This window comes from Delphinapterus leucas, chromosome 1, assembly GCF_059928025.1.
Source record: "Delphinapterus leucas isolate spDelLeu-1000000601 "Yukka" chromosome 1, BTC_Dleu_Yukka2, whole genome shotgun sequence".
Taxonomy (NCBI): Eukaryota; Metazoa; Chordata; class Mammalia; order Artiodactyla; family Monodontidae; genus Delphinapterus; species Delphinapterus leucas.
The window spans coordinates 48,907,333-48,925,166 of record NC_143129.1 but is presented as its reverse complement, the minus strand read 5'-3'; the positions used below and the strand labels follow the sequence as shown (position 1 = coordinate 48,925,166).

Genomic DNA, 17,834 nt, shown 5'->3' with positions numbered 1-17,834 from the left:
CCGTAAAGTCTCCACCAAAAAAAAAAAAAACGGTTTGAAACTAATAAATTCAGTGAAGTGGTAGGATAGAAAATCAATATACAAAAATCAGTCGCATTTTTTGATATATTAACAACAAACTATGGGAAGGAAATTCAGAAAACAATCTCATTTACAATAGCATCAAAAATAAAATAAAATACTTGGGAATAAATTTAACCAAGGAAGCGAAAGATCTGTACACTGAAAACCAGAAAACACTGATGAAAGAAATTTAACAAGACACAAATAAATGGAAAGATATTTAGTGCTCATGGATAGGAAGAATTAATGCTGTTAAAATGTCCATACTACTCAAAGTGATCTACAGATTCAATTCAATCCTTAACAAAATTCCAATAGCTTTTTTCACAGAAATAGAAAAAACAATTCTAAAATTGGTATGGAACCACAAAATACCCCGAATGGACAAAACCATCTTGAAAAAGAACAATGCTGGAGGCATCACAGGGCCTGATTTCAAACCATGTTTCAAAGCTCTAGTAATCGGGCTTCCCTGGTGGCGCAGTGGTTGAGAGTCCGCCTGCAGATGCAAGGGACGCGGGTTTGTGCCCCGGTCCGGGAGGATCCTGCATGCCGCGTTGCGGCTGGTCCCGTGGGCCATGGCCGCTGAGCCTGCGCGTCCGGAGCCTGTGCTCCGCAACGAGAGAGGCCACAGCAGTGAGAGGCCCGCGTACCGCCAAAAAAAACCCAAAAGCTCTAGTAATCAAAACAGTGTGCAATTAGCATAAAACCAGATACATAGATGGATGGAACAGAACAGTAGAATACGAGACCCCAGAAATAAACCCACAGATACCTGCTCAATTAATCTTTGACAAGCCATGATATCACTCAAAAGTGGAATCTTTTAAAAAAAACAAACAAAAATAAATATATATATATATCTCAAACTCACATGGGCGCTGGACCATGCCGGGGGCGCGCCGGCCCAGGGCTTCCCTGAGTCCAGGACGGCAAGTTGGAGTCCTCACACCTGCTTGGCTGCGCTTTCCGCCCCCACCGGTTCTGGGACGGAGCCGCGACCCTGGGCGAGAGGCGGCGCCCTCGAAGCTCGGCGGGCAGGCCTGCCGCCGGGTCAGGGAGCGCAGGGGCCTGACAGGGAGCATGGACCCGGGCGGGCGGGTGGGTGCGTGCCCTGGACCTCTCTGCGCCGCCGCCTGACGCAGCGAGGGGCGGTGCCCGCCGCGGCAACGCCCCCAGGCCCCACTCGGCCCGGCGGTCACGGGTCTCACAGAAGACGCGGAGCTCTGCGTGGCGCTTGAGGGCAGATCCTGTCCCGGAGTCTTTGTTCCGTGATGTGAGGGTGAGTGTGGTGGTGGTGTCGGGAGGTCGGACCCGAAGTCCACCTCCCTCTTTCATCATCCTCCCCTGGGGCTGTGGCGCCTTCCTGACCCCCTGCCTGACGGCCTTGCCATGTGGTGTTGCTTGACGGGGTCTTCTGTCCCCAGCAGAGCCTGAAGCATCTTCTTTGGCCCTAGGTGAGGACAGAGGAGCTGGCTGTGACCTTGGCCCTGTCCTGGATGTCCCAGCCTTGGGCTGAATGGCGGCACCCCCGCTGGGCCTTCCGGTGGTGACCCACCTGCTGGCAGCCCTCTTTGGCATGGCTCATGGGCTGCCGTCACAGGATCCGGGTGGCTGCCTGGGGGTGGTAAAAGACGTTCCCGAGGGTTTGAGTCTCCCCTCCTACCTCTCTGTGCTTGTGGCGCTGGACACCCTGGGTCTGCTGCTGGTGGTGACTCTGTGGCAGCAGTCGGCCCCAGGCAAGGGCGAGGGGGCCCCCATCCTGCTGCCGCCTTCTAGGGTCTCCTGCTGCTGTTGCTGTCACTGCCAGCTGTACCCACAAGGGGCCCAGGGCCTGGCCTGCAAATGGGAGCCCCAGGAGTGGAGGAAGAGGCCTGGCGCGGCAGGAGCTACCCGGCCAGGTGGCAGGCATCACCCCCAGCCCAGACCCTGCAGCCCATCGGTGGTGCCTGTCTGCTGGGCCTGCTGGCCACCACCAACGCTCTGACCAAGGATGGGTTGCTTGTGCAGAGCTGGTTCTGCCCACCCTACAGACACCTGGCCTACCACTTGGCCGTGGTGCTGGGCAGTGCTGCCTCACCTGCTTCCTGACCATGGGCGTTCTATGCAGGTCCCTGGCAGGGCTGGGCAGTCTCTCTCTGCTGGGCATGCTCTTTGGGGCCTGCCTGATGGTGCTGGCAATCCTGAGCCCCTGCCCACCCCTGGTGGGCACCTCTGCAGGGGTGGTCCTTGTGGTGGTGGTGTAGATTCTGTGTCTGGGCATGTTCTCATACGTGAAGGCGGCTGCCAGCTCCCTGCTGCACGGGGGGTATGGGGAAGTGGGGAGCTGTCACTGCTGGCGGCAGGCTTGGCCATCCAGGTGGGCTCCCTTTTCAGCACTGTTGTCATATTCCCTCTCACCATCTACCACACGTTCCCCAGCAGGAAGAACCATGTGGCCCAATGTGCCTTCTAAACCTGGGCAGGTGGGGACTTTGCTCCACCCCACGTGTCTTCAGATTGGGGCTGCCACAGTGCCTGAGTGCCCACAGCCCAGAGAGGCCCACCCCACACACAGCATGCTGTAGGACGCCTGCGCTCTCCACGGGAGAATCTGGGGACCACAGAGCAGGCTCGAAGCCAAAGCCAAAGCCAAGCTGGGGATGTGGACTTGGCCCCGGGCCTGGGATCTGTGTGGGATTTGTACAATAAAGCATTTTTATTCAAAAAAAGAAAAAATCAAAAGAAGCAGAGTAGAATGATGGTTGCCAGGTGTTGGGCTGGGGGGGGGGGTGAGGGAAATGAGAAGAGACGGGTGAAGAGTACAAACTTTGTTATAAAGTGAATAAGTTCTGTGGGTCTAATGTATAGCATGGTGACTATAGTTGGTTAGACTGTACTGTATATTTTGAAATTTGCTAAGAGAGTAGATCTTAAGTGCTCTCACAAGCACACACAAAAAAGATAAATATATAACGTGATGGAGGCGATGGACATGTTAACTTGATTGTGGGAATTCTTTCACGATGTATATGGATATGAAATCATCACATCGTACCCTTTAAATATATTACAATTTTATTTGTCCATTATACCTCAGTAAAGCTGAAAACAAAAAGGAATGAAATATGATACATGCTATAGTGTGGATGAACCTTGAATACGTAACACTGAGTGAAAGAAATCAGACACAGAGGGTCACATATTGTATGATTCCATTTATATGAAATATCCAGAAGAATTAAATCCAGAGATAGAACACAATGGCGGTTGGCAGAGGCTGGGGAGAGGAAGGAATGGGGAGAAACTGTTTAATGGATAGGGGTTTTACTCTGGAGTGATGGGAATGTTTTGGAACTAGATAGAGGTGGTGGTTTCACAACATTGTGATTGTGCTAAATGCCACCGAATTGTTCACTTTAAAAGGATTCTTTTTATGTTATGTGAATTTGACGTTCATAACTTATTTTTAAAGAGCACTTATTAGACAAAAATAGTAGATGGCATATGTAATCAAGCTTTAGATGTGAATTGCCAATTAGTTGAGCTCTAATTAAGCTTTGTAATAACTAACACAATTTATTTTCTCCAGAAATCTTGATGGAAAGACTTTCAAAAGATTAGATCCACAGTGAATGACAGTCATCATTGCCAAAATATTAACATAACAAGAAAAGTTGCTAATTTGTTTGCAATTTACTGAAGAAACCAACATTGTCAAGATAGTGGGGAGGATTTGTTGATGCTGAATCTCTGCCACATTTATACAGGGAAGCCTTAAAGCACCTTTATCTTTTAAACAAAATATAAATTGCTTTTTGATTCAACACTGCTAGCCTAACAAGTGGGAAATTTCTCCTATTTTAAATTCAGCTGAAGATGAGAATTATATCTAAGTGTATAATGAATGAGAGCTATTTGGAAACATGAATGTAAATGTTCTGTGGCTTATGGTCAGTCCTTTGTTTTCAACAGCTGATGCATTTGGCTTCTCTAGCTTGTATTTGTATTCTGATTGTGAAGATTATTTCTGAATCTTTGTTTCACATATTGCAAAGCCATTTGACATTGGAAAACCTGGAAAATATGATTACTTTGGGTTTGGTTTTCTTTTGTTTGAATGCAAATCAAAACGACATGGAAACATCACAAGCATTTTTGCAATTTGCACTTAAACAGGAAAAAATCAAACATTAGTTTCTTCCTTTGGGTTTCAATAGGAGGCAACGTGATATGGAGTTAGGGAGTCAGGACGGCTTAGATTTGAACCCGGGTCCTGCCCTTAAAAACTTACACTGCAGTGCACATAATAGGTAGCTATAATTATTACCATTATCCAAAAAAGCAGAGGTTTGAAAGAGAAGAAAAGGGAAGTATATGAGAAGGAAGGAGAAGAGAAGATTAGGAAAAGGAAGAGGAAAGTGAGGAAAGAATAAATTAGAATTTCAAGAGAATCTAATTGGTGATTTATGCTGAAATGGAAAGCAAGAATCCTGAATCTTTGCCCTGGTTGTTCCTCTGATTTTACTATTTGTTCTTCCTTTTCTTTGCTTTCCTCTCTTTGGGGTTGTTACTTAAAATGTCTCATCAGTTTCCATCTCCTCTTGGGTAATACTCTATGAATACACAGAATTCATTAATGGGATAAAGGAATAACAAAGCAGTGAGATAAACAAAATTTGTGAGGTCAAATTTTAACTAGATCTGAACATAATGGAAATCTAGTGTTTCAAGCCCAAAGACTTGACAACTTTACTTTTCCTAATGCATCCTTTTTCTGACTATTAAAGTCACTATTAATACATGATCCCCACAGAAAGTTTAGAAGCACAAGAAAGTGCTAGGAAAAAATTAAAATCACAGTAAACATCCCCACCCTGAGATAACACCGGTAGTATTTTATTTTTTCTTTCCAGTCTTTTTTTTCTAGTCTGTGGTCTCAGTCTGTAATGTAATGTTGTCCTCTGATGTTTTAGTTTTCATTACATCATGAGCACTTTCCATGTCATTTTTTCCAAAAATACCATTTCTATTGTGTAGATGTATCTTAGTTCCATTTAACATTAATAAAACATTAATGTTAAACCTTCTGCCCCAACGAGCACCCTGACCCCAAACACTTCCCCTCAGAATCATAGAAGAGCTGTAAAAGAAAGGTAACCTGGGCCTTAAGATTTAAGTGTTGTCATATGTATCTTAGTTTTACAAGTAAAAATTCAAGGTGTATCTGAAAAATCTAAAAACTTGGAAAAGATTGAGAAATAAGACAGCCTTTTTCCCAAGTATTTTTTTACTCTTCATATTGTATTACACCTCTCATTTCCACATCAACTTCCATACAAGTGTAAAGAAAGCTTTTCCCCTCAAGTTCTTTTTCGACTTGAATTTGTTGCTTGCTTTAGCAAAGGCAAGGCCGTGCCCTCCAGGAGACAAAGAGATCATTCTGGCCACAGACATGCTCAGGCCTTGACTTTTCCTTAGTCAGAAAGGCAATTTGCCCACAAAATTAACTAAGTTATGTCTCAGCTGACTGCAAGTCAGTGGTTTTGCCTCAAATTTTGTCCAACTTACCCCAGACCTGACATAAAAATTAAAAAATAAAATGAAAACCAATTCAGGTGCTACCCTGAGCATTTGGGGTTTTGTTTATTTCAAAAAAGAAAGTATGAAATGCACAGTTTCTTTTTAATTCTCTGGAGACAAGAATTAGGGAGAGGCATCTTAAATATTTCAACTCCCTTAAATATTTTAACCTCCTCATAAATGTTATGCACTAAATAAATATTTGTTGATATGAGCAAATGAATGAATAAACTTTAGCATTTAATAATGTAGATAAATATTTGTTGATATGAACAAATGAATGAATAAATTTTAGCATTTAATAACGTAGAGTTCGGAAACCAGGGAACAGGAGTCAACTCTTGTGAGCCTCAGTGTTGCGGAAAGAGGTGGCAATAGAAACATGTTTGAGTCCTGCCATCTCTGTTTTCTAGTTTTGTTTTGTGCAGGTCACTCAGACATTTTTTTTTCCTGCATGAGAAGTAAAAATCTGGCTGAGCCTTAGTTTCCCCATCTGTTTACAAAATTACATTGTAACCATTTGTCTTCACAGACGGGGGTGATGAGTTGAGATAATCGTGATTATTCATGTATGCTGTAAACAGCAGAGTAAATGGAGAGCAACAGACCTCAGACCACGTTTAGCCATGCCAGCTTGGGCAAGTGACTCAAATTCAATAAGCCTGTTTTCTTACCAGTGAAATGCAGATAATACAAACTTAGGAAACAGCAGCTTTAAAATGTGATAACATGTGTAACATGCCTTGCAGAGGCCCGGCTTCTAACAGTAGAAGCCAGGCCTCTGCAAGGCATGTTACACATATTATCCCCTTCTGCTTCACAACAGAAGCTTATTTGGGGACTGTCCTTCAGGCTCATCATGGTACATGTAGCCCAAGACAGGAAGTATTGAACCAAAAATCTGGCCTCTTCAGAGTTCTTCAAGTTTCCGGGCTCCAGCACTTCTTCCAGTGCTGTGCCCTCTGATCTTTTCCAGCCATTAAATACTCTTTTCCTGGGGAATTAAAATTGTTTAAACTTGTCAAGAATTTTTAGATGTAGATTAAGTTGTAATTATGTTTCAGGAACTCTTGATGCTACAATTTAAAAAGTAAGGGAAAATACTTGTTTGTATTTCATTTTTTTCCCTTTTCTTCCCCTCTGCTGATTTCTTAAAAATAGAACAACTTTCACTATTCATGACATAGATATCAGGCAGAATAATACTGGGAAACTCCTAGTATTTAACAGCAGACATTTAGCAGGTGTTAATGATGAGCTTTTGTGTTCAAACATTAATAGTTTTAATAAGTAGTTTAAGGAGTCAACTTCAGAATTAGTTTTGCTTTGTTAATTAAATGATTACCACCCAAGAATATAATTTCAAGAACATATTTTATTAATGAAAGTGTAATGAACAAAAACCAATTATGCTGAAGTTACTACAGTGATTTAAGTTTATTTGAAATATTTTTTGCTTCCATTTACATCCTTGCAAAGTGAATTTTTATGTTTTTCAAAATAAAGGGGAATTGAGCCCCTAGACACACCCTCCCCCAAGGAGCTCACCCATTTTGAAGCCATGTAAACTGTTTAATATATAGTGAGAGACTATGGCCCTCAAAGTCTTGCAACAGTTAATTCATGTACCATACAAAGAATATTCTTTGTGACAGTTTATTTCCAGCTAGCAGCCATTAATTTTTTTCCTCCTGATACCATTCCCCCATCATACAGTGGAATCTATTTTTTATGTCATTCCCCCATGGAAAAGTAGAATCTATTCCCTTCCTCCCCTTGAAACTGCTGGATTGAGAGACTTGATTGACCAATAGAATGCAGAGGAATGATGCTCTGGGACTTTTGAAGCTAAGTAATTGGAAGCCTTACAGCTTGGTATACTTTTGCTTTCTCTTAAAATGCTCTGGAGGTAGCCAGCTACCACTTGAGAAGTTTCACTCCTGTGGCACCACTAATGTAATAAGCTCAAGCAACTTGGAGAGGCCCTGGAGTGTGAGAAGCTATATGGAGAATGAGAGGTACCCAGAAGCACTGAGAAGCCAATTATGTTAGTGAAAAAGCCATGTTGGGAACAGGCCTTCAAGCCACAGCCACCCCAGTTGATGCCACAGGGAAGAGAGGAACTGCCCAGTGAAGCCTTTCCCAAAATCCTAACTTACAAAATTTTGAACAAAATAAAATGGTTGTTTAAGCTAATAAATTTTGGATTGTGTGACATTGGTATGAGCTGATCTACTTACACTCTTTCACTTAGTTTCGATTGTGATCAGTCACAAACATTTATGAGACAACTGGGCAGAGTTCAAGTTGCAGATTCTGGATGGAGAAGATGGAGAAACTAAACAGCTTATATAGTAGCAAAACCTCCAACCCTGGCTTCATGTAGCTCAATAAACTTCCAAGGAATAATGGAAAAAATGTGAGGATTCAGCCTGTTGGGTCAATTTCACAAGGGTATATTTCTTATATTAACATTAGAATTAGATTAACATTAATATTAATCTAATTAACATTAGATTCCTTCCTTCCACCAACTTGCAGGAAGAAATCGAGTGGAACAGTTAAGAAAATGTTGCCTTAAATAAGATGAATAATACAAATGCAGTCTAACTAAGCATAAGCTCTATCTATGATTATTTGGGTTATTAAATAGTTTGCCCTACAATCACCTTTAGCAAGATAACTGAAAATTTTTAATTACAAGCCCTGAAATTAAAAACTCAATAGTTATAAAATACAGAGACTTGTGACAAAGACTTGACAATGGAAAATAAAGTCTGAAATAATTTCCTTCTAAAAGTGAAAAATTTTGATACATCACATTGTGGTGATGAATAAAAATGTAGGTTTTTGTTTAAGAAACCAACATGAACAAGCTAGAGGAATTCAAATTATTTTAATAAAATATATTTTCTTCACTGTAGTTTTTAGAAATGAAAGATGAGAGGATTGAAACCAAAAATATGACCACAAGAGAAAATATAAAAACTCTGCTCCCAGGTAATGCTCAGATGAAAATAACATACATGCTCATGTCTCATAAATGTATCTTTTTATCACAATTTAATATTAAATTATTTATGCTTTTCTATTTCCTTTGTATTGAATTTTTTAGCCCTAGTTGGAGAAAATAAATCAGAAATTAAAAGACATTGAGTTTTAGACTTTTTATAGACTGACATGTCATTGATTAATGTAAATATTTAGGTTAGAAAGCTCTAAAAAGTTACTTTATTTAGAAAACAAGGGAAACTGTGCACAGTTACAATTTGTACCTTTTATTACTATTGTATTGCAATCAATTATCCTGTCAATATTTTTGCTTTTTTTCATAAGGGAACTAGATATGGTGTTTTTATTTTATTTTTCTGATAATCTCTTTTCATTATTCTATTATACTTCAAAGGGCATTTGACAGCATTTCAGAGACATATTCAGAATAGATATGCCTGTGTCATTTGCACCAAGACATGGCCCACCCAAGAGCCTGTAGGCCCCAGTGCTGGGACACAGCAGGCTAAACAATAAACATGGTGGAACACAGTCCCTCCCATCAACAGACAGGCTGCCTAAAGACTTTCTGAGCCCACAGTACCTCCAGACATACCCCTAGACACAGCCCTGCCCACAAGAGGGCCAAGATCCAGCTCCACCCACCAATGGGAAGGCACCAGCCCCTCTCACTAGGAAGCTTGCATAAGCCTCTGAGCCAACCTCACCCACCAGGGGACAGACACCAAGAGCAAGAAAACTAAAAATCCCACATCCTGTGTAACCGAGTCCACAAACACAGGTCAGAACCTACTTTGTGACCAGCTGGTCCCTGGCCCTTGGGTGACAGAAGAGGATTGTATTGCTGGGACACGTAGGACACCCCCTACAGAGGGCCACTTCTCCAATGTCAAGAAACATAATTAACTTTCCACATACATAAAAGTACAAATAGAAATTTAGACAAAATGGGACATCAGGGGAACATGTTCCAGACAAAGGAACAATATAAAACCCCAGAAGAAGAACTAAGTGACGTGGAGATAGGCAATCGACCTGAGAAAGAGTTCAGAGTAATGATTGTAAAGATAACCCAAGAACTCATGAAAAGGATGGATGCACAGGGTGAGAAGTTACAAGAAGTTTTTAACAGTTAGAAAATATAAAGAACATCCAAACAGAGTTGAAGAATACAATAAATGAAATGAAAAAATACACTAGGAGGAATCAATTGCAGAATAAATGAGGCAGAAGAACAGATAAGTGAGCTAGAAGACAGAGTGGTGGAAATCACTGCCGCAGAACAGAAGAAAGAAAAAAGAGTGAAAGAAACAAGGACAGTTTTAGAGACCACTGGGACAAAGTCAGACACACCAATATTCACATTATAGGGGTCCCAGAAAGAGAGAAGGAAATAGCCTGAGAAAATATTTGAAGATATAATAGCTGAAAACTTCCATAACATGGGAAAGAAAACAGTTACCCAAGTCCAGGAAGCTCAGAGTCCCATACAGGATTAACCCAAGGAGGAACATGCTGAGGCACATACTACTCAAACTGACAAAAATTAAAGATATAGAAAAAATATTAAAAGCAATGAGGGAAAAGTAACAAATAACATACCAGGGAATCCCCATAAGGGTATCAGCTGATTTTTCATCAGAAACTCTTCAGGCCAGAAGGGAGTGGCATGATATATTTAAAGTGATGAAAGGGAAAAACCTACAACCAAGAATACTCTACCCAACAAGGCTCTTATTCAGATTCAACAGAGAAATCAAAAGCTTTAGATACAAGCAAAAGGTAAAAGAATTCAGTATCACTAAATCGGCTTTACAAGAAATGCTAAAGGAACTGCTCTAGGCAGAAAGAAAAAGCCACAACTAGAAAAAAGAATTACAACCTGGGAAACCTCACTGGTAAAGCAAACATACAGTAAAGGTAAGAAATAATCCACACACAAATATGATATCTAAACCAGTAATCATGAGAGGAGGAGAGTACAAATGCAGGATATTTGAAATGCATTTGAAATTAAGAGATCAGCAACTTAATCATACAATCATGTATCTGTGTGTATATGTGTGTATGTGTGTGTGTGTATATATATACACACACATATATATACAGTGTGTGTACATATATATACATATATATATGTACACACACACACTGCTATATCCAAATCTCATGGTAACTGCAAACCAAAAATCTGTAATAGATATATACACAAAAAAGAAAAAGGAATCCAAACACAACACTAAAGAAAGTCATCAAATCACAAGAGAAGAGAACAAAAGAGGAAAGGAAAACCTACAAAAACAAATCCAAAACAATTAACAAGATGGCAATAAGAACATACATATCAATAATTACCTTAAGTAGAAATGGATTAAATGCTCCAACCAAAAGACATACACTGGCTGAATGGGTACAAAAACATATATGCTGTCTACAATGACCCACTTCAGATCTAAAGACACATAAGACTGAGCGTGAGTGGATGGAAAAAGGTATTCCATGCAAACGGAAATCAAAAGAAAGTTGAAGTAGCAATACTCATATCAGACAGATAGACTTTAAAACAAAGACTGTTACAAGAGACAAAGAAGGGAACTACATAATGACAAAGGGATCCATCCAATAAGAAGATATAACAATTTAAATATATATGCACCCAACATAGGAGCACCTCAATATATAAGGCAAATGTTAACTGACATAAAAGAAGAAATCAACACTAACACAATAATAGTGGGGGACTTTAACACCCCACTTACATCAATGGACAGATCATCCAGACAGAAAATCAATAAGTAAACACGGTCCTTAAATGACACGTTAGACCAGAAGGACTTAATTGACATTTAGAGAGCATTCCACCTGAAAGCAGCAGAATACACATTCCTTCTCAAGTGCACATGGACCATTCTCCAGAATAAATCAAATGTTGGACCACAAAGCAAGCCTGGGTAAATTTTAAAAAATGGAAATCATATCAAGCATCATTTCCAACTACAATATTATGAGATTAGAAATCAACTACAAGAAAAAACTGCAAAAGACACAAACATATGGAAGCTAAACAATATGCTAACTAAACTACAAATGGATCACTGAAGAAATCAAAGAAATGAAAAAAAAAACCTAGAAACAAATGAAAACAAAAATATGAAGATCCAAAACCTGTGGGACACAGCAAAAGCAGTTCTAAAAGGGAAGTTCATAGCAATGCAATCTTACCTCAGGAAATAAGAATATCTCAAATAAACAACCTAACCTTACACCTAAAGGAACTAGAGAAAGAAGAACAAACAAAACACAAAGGTAGTAGAAGGAAAGAAATAATAAAGATTAGAGCAGAAATAAATGAAATAGAGATGAAGAAAATAGAAAAGATCAATGAAACTAAAAGCTGGTTCTTTGAGAAGATAATCAAAATTGATAAACCTTTAGGCAGACTCATCAAGGAAAAGAAAAAGGGAGAGGACCCAAATCAATAAAATTAGAAATAAAAAAGGAGAAGTTACAACTGACACCACAGAAATACAAAGGGCCATAAGAGACTACTACAAGCAACTATATGCCAACAAAATGGACAACCTAGAAGAAACAGAAAAATTCTTAGAAAGATACAATCTCACAAGACTGAACCAGGAAGAAATAGAAAATATGAACAGACCAACTACGAGTACTGAAATTGGATCTGTGTTTTAAAAACTCCCAACAAACAAAAGTCCAGGACCAAATGGCTTCACAGGAGAATTATATCAAACATTTAGAGAAGAGTTAACACCCATCCTTCTCAAACTATTACAGAAAAAATTGGAGGGGAAGAACTTCCAAATTCATTCCATGAGGCTGCCATCACCCTGATACCAAAACCAGATAAAGATACCACAAAAAAAAAAAGAAAAGAAAATTACAGACCAGTATCACTAATGAATATAAACGCAAAAATCCTCAATAGAATACTAGCAAACCAAATCCAACAGTACGATAAAAGGATTATACACCATGATCAAGTGGGATTTATCCCAGAGATGCAAGGATTTTTCAATGTCTGCAAGTCAATCAGTGTGATACATCACATTAACAAATTGAAGAATAAAAATATATGATCATCTCAATAGGTGCAGAAAAAGCTTTTGGTAAAATTCAACATCTATTTATGATAAAAACTCTCCAGAAAGTAGGCATAGCAGGAACCTACCTCAGCATAATAAAGGTCATATATGACAAACCCACAGCTAACATCATACTCAGATGTGAAAAGCTGAAAACATTTCCTCTAAGATCAGGAACAAGACGAGGATGTCCACTCACACCACTTTTATTCAACATTGTTTTGGAAGTGCTAGCCACAGCAAGCAGCGAAGAAAAAGAAATAAAAGGAATCCAACTTGGAAAAGAAGAAGTAAAACTGTCACTCTTTGAAGATGACATGATGCTATGCATAGAAAATGTATTTAAAGATGCTGCCGGAAAACTACTATAGCTCATCAATGAATTTGGTAAAGTAGCAGGATAGAAAATTAGTGCACAGAAATCTGCTGCATTTGTATACACTAACAACGAAAGATCAGACAGAGAAATTAAGGAAACAATCCCATTTACCATTGCATCAAAAAGGATAAAACACCGAGAAATAAACCTACTTAAGGAGGCAAAAGACCTGTACTCCAAAAACTATAAGACAATGACAAAAGAAATCGAATATGACACAAACAGATGGAAAGATATACCATGTTCTTGGATAGGAAGATACAATATTGTGAATATGACTATACTACCCAAGGCAATCTACAGATTCAATGCAATCCCTATCAAATTACCAATGGCATTTTTCATGGAACTAAAACAAAAAATTTTACAATTTGTATGGAAACACAAAAGACCACAAATAGACAAAGCAATCTGGAGAAAGAAAAATGGAGCTGAAGGAATCAGGCTCCCTGACTTCAGACTATACTACAAAGCTACAGTAATCAAGACAGTATGGTACTGGCACAAAAACAGAAATATAAATCAATGGAACAGGGTAGAAAGTCCAGAGATAAACCCATGCCCCTATGGTCACCTAATCTATGACAAAGGAGGCAAGAATTTATAATGGAGAAAAGACAGTCTCTTCAATAAATGGTGTTGGGAAAACTGGACAGCTACATGTAGAAAAATGAAATTAGAACACTCCCTAACACCATACACAAAAATAAATTCAAAATGGGTTAAAGACCTAAATGTAAGGCCAGACACTATAAAACTCTTAGAGGAAAACATAGGCAGAACACTCTCTGACATAAATCACAGCAAGATCTTTTTTGATCCACCTCCTAGAGTAAAGGAAATAAAAGTAAAAATAAACAAATGGGACCTAATTAAACTTAAAAGCTTTTGCACAGCAAAGGAAATCATAAATAAAATGAAAAGACAACCCACAGAATGGGAGAAAATATTTGCCAATGAAGTGACCAGCAAGGGATTAATCTCCAAAATATACAAACTGCTCATGCAATTCAATATCAAAAAAAAAAAACAACCCAATCAACAAATGGACAGAAGATCTAAATAGACATTTCTGCAAAGAAGACATACAGATGGCCAAAAAGCACATGAAAAGATGATCAACGTCACTAATTATTAGAGAAATGCAAATCAAGACTACAATGGTCAGAATGGCCATCATCAAAAAGTCTACAAACTATAAATGCTAGAGAAGGTGTGGAGAAAAGGGAACCCTCCTACACTGTTGTTGGGAATGTAAACTGGTGCAGCCACTATGGAGAACAGTATGGAGCTACCATATGATAGAGCTACCATATGATCCAGCAATCCTATTCCTGGGCATATATCCAGAGAAAACCATAATTTGAAAAGTTATGTGCACACCAATGTTCATTGCAGCACTACTTACAATAGCCAGGACACGGAAGTAACCTAAATGTCCATCAATGGATGAATGGATAAAGAAAATGTGGTACATATATACAATGGAATATTACTCAGCCATAAAGAAGAACAAAATAATGCCATTTGAGGCAACATGGATGGACTTAGTGATTGTCATACTGAGTGAAGTAAGTCAGACAAAGACAAATATCATATATCACTTATATGTGGACTCTAAAAAAATGATACAAATAAGCTTATTTACAAAATAGAAATAGACTCATAGGCATAGAACACAGACTTATGTTTACCAAAGGGGAAGAGAGGGGGGTTATATTAGGAGTTTGGGATTAAAATATACACACTACATATAAAATAGATAACCAACAGGACCTACCATATACTCAATATCTTGTAATAACCTATAATGCAAGAGAATGTAAAGAAAGAATATATATATTCTTTTATATATATATGAGTTCACATATGTATATATATGTAATTGAATCACTTTGCTGTACACCTTTAACACAACATTGTAAATCAATTATATTTCAATAAAATTTTTTTTAATTAAAAAAAATGAAAGCTGAATCCTTAGGTGCCAAAGCTTCCCTATGAGTTTGAACTTTCAAAATAAAGAAAAAAGAGAATAGATAAGCCTGGGCTTGATGAGATGGGTTAATTTAAATATCTGAAATTTGCCTTTTTCTAGTCACCTCACAGTCATTCTTACGTCTTCCAACCAAGCTTGAAAATTAAACAATTGTTTTAATCCACTGTGTTTGCAGATAGTAAAGAGACCCTCCAAGCTTCCTTTTATACTTTTAAACATATTTTTTACTTCTGCCTCCAAAATCTTAAGTTAAACCATTTGGACACTGTGCTTATTGGTTTAAATACTTTAGGACTTGGTATAGGTGCTGTTTGTCACTACAGATTCCTTCTCTGTCATGTGTGAAGCACAAGGGAGAATGAGCATATAACTTGTTTTGAAAATCGTTCTGAGGGTAGCTCCACTTCAAAAGCTTCGGGTCCAACTTTGAAGTTTGCTCCACTTCAAAAGCTTTGCCTTGAAGTGTGTTATGGAGAGAAATACACACCAAGACATCCTGAATTTTAAGGTTTATTGAGAATTACTTCCTGTGGAGAAAAATAAAAGCAAGATAATAAATGAGGGGAAATCAATCTGAAAAAAAACTTGAAGAGATGTAGAAATAGAATTTTTATTTATAAAAATAGCTTTATTTTGCAAACGTTTTAGCACACTTTTTCTTCATGGTTTATTCTATTAGAAACTTTAAAAGATTGTTCATTCCAAATAAAATAATATTGTAAATATTTGAGTATTTTTAAATCCAATAAAATTTAAAATAGCATTAAATAGAGACCACCATATAGAGTCAAGGGTAACAAAGAATAATGCTATTTGTCTTTGTCATGTAAAAACAGTTTAAAGTATCACTTCCTGAAAAGAGGAACAGAAGAAATGTAGTATAAAAGATACATGTTATTTGCATTTATTTAGAAGTTACAATTAAACTATGATAGTCCCTTAAGGACAGGGGTGTTTTGTTCACTGATGTGTCACTTTCACTAGGTTAATGCCAGCCACATTATGAGTACTCAAAAATCATTTACTAAGTAAATGAATCAATTACTAATAAACCAGAGAGGATACAGAGAAAAGATAGCAAAGTGTTCTCAGGAATAGAATGTGAATGTTTACTACTCACAGATTATTAAAATCAGAAATTATCTAAACCTTTGCTCCTCAAAGTGTGGTCCACAGACCAGCAGCATCAGCATCACCTGAGAGTTTAAGATGTGCAGATTCTTAGAGCCCATCCAGATGTATTGAATGAGAATCTGCATTTAAGAAAACTGCAGGTGATTCACATGCACAATAAAGTTGAAAAAGCCCAGACTTAGATGACTTTGGTGTCCACAGCAGAGTCATATCTCAGGACACAGGGAGCAAGTGTGCTAACTTACCACAGGATGGGACTGAAATAAGAGGCCTTGGGGAAATGCTTCGCACAGCTGATATGACAAAGAAGAGTCGACCTGAGGAATAGGCACAGCATCCAAAAGGAAACAGAAGTCTCTGAGCATAAACTTCAACAAAGTATGGTTGAAGACCATACTTCCAAATAAGTGGGGATGGTAGGAGTGGGGGAAGCAGTGGTCCATTGAGACAGGTTTCTTGGAAGTCCAAAAAGGCAGTAGGCACCTTTTGGTTCCTTGGATGGCCCGTGTAGGTTACAGAGCCTCAGACACTGGGCTGGAATATAAGAGAAGGACTCTGAGGTTGGAATGAAAAAAGGAAGGAAGGAAGAAAGGAGTAAAGGTGGGAGGGGAAGAAGGAAGGATCCAGAAATGTGTGAGAAGACCAGAAGATAATCTCAGAACAGAAGAAAAGGGGAAAAAACTGTTTCTATAAAGATCTACTATGTGACAGACACTGACCAGATGCTTTGCATGGAGTATATGGTTAAATTCCACTAGATATGTATTATTATCTGAATTTGCAGATGAAAGGAAAAAAAATACTGAGGCTCAGAGAATAGAAAACCATAAATAGTCATTTCAGAGGAATGACATATGACCAAAACATATGAAAAGCTCAGCTTCGTGAGAAATCAGGGAAATGCAAATCAAGACCATTTTATAACTATAGATTTCTAAAAATGAAGAGGCCTGACAGCACCAAGTTTTGTAGCCCACGTGGATTAATAGGTTCTTTTATACATTACTGGTGGGAGTATAAATTGGTATAATCACTTTGGAAAAAATTTCAGCATGATCTCATAAAACTGAAGATATGCATACCCTTCAAACTAGCAATTCCATTCTTACACATATACTCTTAACTATAGACAATCTTGTGCATGTGAACAAAAAGACTTTTTGCAGCAGCATGAGATAATAATAGCCAAACTGGAAACAATTAAACATACATTGACTGAAGAGTAGATAGATAAATTGTGGTATAGTCATACAGTGGAATAATTTACAGCAATGAAAATTAATGAATTAAATCTGCATCCAGTAATATGGCTAAATCTTTGTAATATTTAGGGAAATAAAGAAGTTCTAAAAGACTACATATAATATGAAAACTTTAAGCAAATTAAACTAAAAATATTGAAGCATATGTGGTATTAAAACTAAAAAAATAAGTCAAAGGACTGTTAAGCACAAAATTCAAGATAGTGACAACAGGAAGGGAAGAAGTAGATGGAGGAAACAGAGAGGAGCATAAATATGAAAGTTGCACCATAGTTCTTGAATTGGATCATGGATTGAAGGGTACAAATTATATTATT

The 17,834-nt window shown here is 38.5% G+C and overlaps 1 pseudogene; it reads left to right on the top strand.

The window, feature by feature from the left end:
- The first annotated feature begins 1,166 nt into the window (after positions 1–1,166).
- LOC111184597 (solute carrier family 52, riboflavin transporter, member 2-like) lies at positions 1,167–5,109 on the top strand (annotated as a pseudogene).
- The last annotated feature ends 12,725 nt before the right edge of the window (positions 5,110–17,834 follow it).